Here is a 5,985-nt window from a genome sequence, read left to right as displayed (position 1 = left end):
TGCTAGTATTTTGCATTAAGGAACAAACAATTATGATATGATGAATGATGCAACTAGAAAAAAAACAAAAAATTTATAATGCAAAAACTAAACTAAATCAAATGCATCCCCCAGACTTAAACTTTTCATTGTCCCAATGAAAACTAAAAAAAATGTGGAGAAGATTTATGAAATTTAGAGAAGTTACCAAGTGATGAGCTCCAAATGGTTGGCATTCATGTTTTAAAAATACTCCTCTATCCAATGCTCACATTTCTCCACAACTTTGAATTCTATAAAAATAAGATAGACAAGAAAAATTAAGTAGAGGATACATGTTTATTATAATGAAAGAACTAAAGACATAAAAGAAAATAAGGAAAATGAACTTGGGTTGCCTCCCAAGAAGCGCTTGTTTAAGGTCATTAGCTCGACCACCTCATTAGATTCATCGAAATCTCGCTCTTGGAGGGGTAAGATATTTTAGAACCCTTCTACCAAGGGCTCTTATTATGGAGAGAGCTTTCATCAAAGGTGCTACAAAGTAAAATATAACTCTCTCCATCTTCGTCTTCTTGGAAATTTTTTCAGGTGGTCGAAGACGGTTCAGATTGAGCTTCCAATTATTGGCCCATGTGAAATCTACACATCCAAAAGAAAAACAAATCTCCCACAAGCATGTTATATAGTATAGAGCTAGAACCATATCAAGATAAGATGAATAAGTAATAAAAACTGAATCACATCCAACAAAGTCAATTATAGGTACTTCCATAAAGTTTTCCAAAAGATCACAAGAAATACTAACCTTACTTTGTTGAGAAATACCTGAAATTTCTAAACATGTAGATGTAACTTCATCTGAATCAAATGATGCTTCTGGCTCTAGCTCAGGTGTTGATGATATCAATGATGGTGATTCTTGAGACTCTGCTAGCTCTGCATAAGTCCCTACATATTGTTCCACAACATGATCAATTCTTAAAACCTCTAAGGGTTGTGTTGACAAAGATGGTGATCCTTGAGATGTTGTTTCCACAACACAACTCCCTACACATTCTTTCATATCATCATCATCAACACATACATCAAAAAATAAACCAACATCTATGTCCTCAATAGGAGAATCAATAACTTCACTTGCAGTTTTAAGTTGATCTACCACATCACATTCATCATCTGAAAATTCAATGTCACTATAACACCTTATAAAATTTTGAGGTGGATCTGAAAACTTATTTACCACTGCATTATCAATAAAATCCTCATCTGAAAAATCTTCATCTTCATATATATTCAAAAATCTGCACTCAACCATATTAGTGCCACAGGATTTGCCGAATTCTTTATTTTCATTGACCCCCACTAACCTTTGTGGAAAAGGAACCCTTAGTGAAGGTCCTGGGAAAGACTGAACTTCCTTTTTCCCAAATTCCCTTTGAGCTTTTGGAGGAGGTCCAACTTGCTTATCTAATGTTGGTGTGATTAATCGTTGAGGGAAAGGTACTTGTGACCGTTGGGAACTTCCTAGAGAAATGGAACTAAGTTCTTGTGATCTTCTATTATTCTTCTCCTCAATTCTAAACATGTCATTCTTCAGAAGTTCTTCATGATTTTTGCCACTTCTCAACCCAACATCATCACACTTTTCATTAGATCTTGACTGTGTAGGAGGGGGATTTTCTTTAAACCATTTTGAAACAATACTATCAAGCTTTGCCCCCAAATGTTTGAACTCCTCACTCTATGACTTATGAATTTCAACATTTTTTGGTGGTTGAACTTCATTTTGTTTGACAGGCTCTCTTACATTTATGGCTTGCACTTCTTGAATATCTGAGGGAAATTCCATCCAACTTTTGTTCGACCATTCATGGAGGTTCAATGTCACTTGATCAATTAATGAATAAGCTTCATCTACACTTTTGTCCATAAAAGAACCTCCAGCTGATGAATCCAATAAACTCTTATCTGAGAAAGAAATTCCCCCATAGAATATGTGCAAAATCAACCATTTTTCAAAACCATGATGAGGGCACTGTCTTTGAAGACTCTTGAATCTATCCCATGCTTCAAATAATGATTCTCCATATGCCTGAGCAAAATTTGTTATGCAATTCCTCATATACACTGTTCTACTTGGAGGGAAAAAATGATTCAGAAACTGCTTCTCCAATTGTTCCCAACTTGTGATGCTTTAAGGACAAAGAGAATATAGCCAAGTCCTTGCTTTATCCTTGATACTGAAAGGAAATGCCATCAATCGAACTGCATCTGCTGATACTCCTTCACATTTCACCAGATCACAAATCTCTAAAAATGTTTCAAGATGCAGATAAGGACTTTTTGATACTTCTCCTCCAAATTTGTGACCTTGTATCATGAAAATTATCTCTAGGTCTAGTTGGAAACTTTCTGCTTCAATTTGAGGTTGCACAATGGGAGATAAAAATCTTGCAGAAAAGGGTATAAAAAAATTTCTCATGGGCCTGCTTGACATGTTAGTGCTCATGGATATTCAAGAAAAAAATTTATCAAGAATCAAAGACAAGAAATAAAATGCAATATGAAAAACAAGAAAGAAAATGGAAAATTTAAATTGCAAGAAAGAAAGTGCATAATGAAAACAAGAAAGAAAAGACAAAAGGAAAAAGAAAAATGACTAGAATAATTCATATGCTAATCAACTAACAAGATATGTTTACAAAAGAAAAGCAGAGAAAAATTTAAAGAAAAAGAAGAACAGAGAAAAGCTAGACTAGAATGCTAGAAATCAAGAATGCAGAATTAGAATAGTAACAAGAAAAAATTTACAAAAAGTAGAAAAGAATACAAGAAAAACAGAATTCTAAAGATTAGTTACAATTATACTAATGATAAAGAAAGAAAAGTTATGATTAGTCTAACTCAATTGATAATCTCTAATGTTATAGCGCAGTCCCCGGCAACGGCGCCAAAAACTTGTTACGTTCCGTAAGTGTACGGAAATGTCACAAGTAATATAAAAGATTATCGTATCCATAGGGACTGGAATAAGCACTAGAAATATCTCAAAGCGAATTAGCTAAACAACTAATCAATTGGTTTCAAATGCTAAGGATGAAAAACAAATCTAAAATGAAAGATTAACAAACAAGAGTTTGGTGTTTGAGTTATGATAAAGGGAGGTTCTAGGAGTTTTGGTTTCTTTGTGAGATCTCTTGAATGTATATGATTTACCAATTCTTATTTCTCAATTGTCTAATATTTGTAGAAGGTTGTCGGTTCTCTCTTGCAATAGATAATCGGCTTAGGACTGAAAAATGTACCTAAATGTGATCAATTAGATATGAACCTACGTTGTCCTTACACAGGATTGCACCTATTACTATGCTTCCCTCGGATATCAACATAGAAGCTCATAGCTTCTTAACCTATAAAGATACAAGAATTGAATCATAAAATCTATCCTACCCTCTTGAATATTCTCATTTCCCCATCAAGGTTATCCCTCAAACGTGTAACACCCACGAAATGATAAGCTATACTTATGAGTATTCTTCTTTTAGAATAAAAGAAAAAGAGAAATGGAAATAGAAACAAAAAAAATGGAAATAAAGGGTGAGGTCAAGGATTGAACCTTGAACCTTCCACAAATGATAGAATTAAGTTGGTGTATGGTAACCACTAGAGTAATGAATAATATGTGAATAGAAAAGAAAGGAAATGTTAGTTATGTAACGCCCGCCCTCCCTGCTACCAAAGGGACGAGGTTACTTACTTACTTAACTATTCCAAGACACACATGAATATTTAAAATTTCTTTCTAGTAAAGTAAAGCAGCGGAAATATCATGAAGTTATACTGGAAATTAACATAATACACTTGGTTCATGTCAATTATAACAAAATAACATAAGCAGGTCTTTATTTGTCTTAGCCGAGCCACTGCCACACACATCTCCTTGCCTCTCCTGCAGCTCCCTTAGGTCATCCATTCCTTGCCTTTATCTGTGGTACAAGGAAAGTAAGCTATGAGCACACAGGCTCAGTAAGATCCTTTCCTACTCACAAAAACCGTATTCCATAGCATGGTCATATAAGCATATAACAATGGAGACATAATCATCTAACATTATATCATGTGAACATAGCCTCCAATCATATCATATCATTAAGAAACATCATACTCTAATATATCATAAATAAAGGCATCATGTAATGTGAATCATAGAAGCATAACATATCATCAGGTCATATGAATCATAAACAAAACATCTCATAACATCATGTCCTATAAGTCATAAGAGCATAGCATAACATCATGTCATATAATTCATAAAAACATATCATATCATGAATGGGTGCATAATGCAGAATGTCTTTTTTTTTAAAACTTATGACATGTCAGGTGCAAGATGTCTTTAAACATATCTTTTAATACTTAAACATAATATCATCATCATGAGGGCCCGGCTTGTACCACATACATACATAAATGCACGCCATCCCTAAGACAGGGTAGCTAGCCCCGAACCTACTAGGGATCTAGACCCGTTCATAGTCCGTTGGCCTAGGGGCGTACTAAAGAGCCCATCCCTTTTTACTAGACCCGTTCATAGTCCGTCGGCCTAGGGGCGCTTATGGAGCCCACCCTTGGTACAGACCATACAAAGTGAAATAATGTCGTGCATATCATATCATCATAACTGTAATATCATATCATCATAAATGTCATGCTCTTGTCTTACCATGAAGAGTGCTCTTAATCCCAATTTAAGGGAAGCAACTCTTAGCCATTTTCTTATCATATCATAAGGCATGCATACTTGGGCACATAGCCATCATAAAAATCATTTTCATGCCTGGTTCATAAGCTTACATAAATGAGCATGCAACATACTTGAAATCATACATACTTGCGCACATAGCCATCATAAGAATCATTTCACGCATGGTTCATAAGCATACATAAATGAGCATATTACTTGTCTTACCCTAAATCATGCATACTTAAGCATAAAATACATCATAAGGGTCGTCATCATTCATGGTTCATAAGCATACTTAAATGGGCATATAATGCATCATAGGGAAACATAATCATACATGGAAAACATCCACTAGCATCTCTTAATTCATATCATAGTATGTGAGACACCTAGCAAAATCATAATTGGGTCTCTAACCCTAATTCCATATAGTGGCTGAAAGTTACCATGCTTGGTTCTAGGTTACAACAACATATAAGCTTGTGAACCTTAAATCAATTTCATATCATAAACTATAAAGAATATCATGAGCATAGGTAGTTTAGGTTCTAAGCTTCCTAGGCCTTTTAACTTATTTGTGGCCGAACCTTTAAGAGCATGAAACTAAGTTCTTTACAAGCATAAGAATACCAATCTAACTTCATATCATATCATAAGGGAATCCATGAGCTTGCTAAGTTTAAATTTAAACTTCCTTGAACCCTAGAATATAGTCATGGCCGAAAGTTCATGAAAGGGAAAAGTAAGCTTTAACAAACATACAAGCATAAATATTGAGTTACATTCATATCATATCATGAGAAGATTCATGTGCATGTTAGGCTTTAAATTTAACCTCCTTGAACCCTAGAATATATCCATGGCCGAACCCTTACAATGAAGGAAATAAATTCTTTTTCAACAACATACAACATAAATATCTAGCCAAGTTCATATCATATCATAAGGGAGTCTATAAGCATGTTAGATTGGGTTTAAGATTCTTGAAGCCCTAAAATCTATCATGGCTGAGACTTCAAGGAAAGGTAAATAAATTTCCAAGCAACATACAAACATGAATACTTAGCCAAGTTCTTATCATATCATAAGGGAATCTATAAGCATGTTAGATTAGGTTTTAAGCTTCTTGAAACCCTAAATCTATCATGGCCGAAACTTCAAGGAGAGGAAAATAAATTTCCAAGCAACATACAAACATGAATACCTAGCCAAGTTCTTATTATATCATAAGGGAGTCTATAAGCATGTTAGATTAG

General features: G+C 34.4%; 1 non-coding gene across 1 annotated transcript; it reads left to right on the top strand.

Annotated features, from left to right (window-relative positions):
* Window positions 1-2,000: 2,000 nt before the first annotated feature.
* Window positions 2,001-2,106, top strand: LOC122033077. The gene has a single exon (XR_006126340.1). It is a non-coding gene; the product is annotated as a small nucleolar RNA R71 (small nucleolar RNA).
* Window positions 2,107-5,985: the final 3,879 nt, after the last annotated feature.

This window comes from Zingiber officinale, chromosome 11A, assembly GCF_018446385.1.
Source record: "Zingiber officinale cultivar Zhangliang chromosome 11A, Zo_v1.1, whole genome shotgun sequence".
NCBI lineage: Eukaryota > Viridiplantae > Streptophyta > Magnoliopsida > Zingiberales > Zingiberaceae > Zingiber > Zingiber officinale.
The sequence above is the reverse complement of the archived record's forward strand: the minus strand, read 5'-3'. Positions and strand labels throughout refer to the sequence as shown.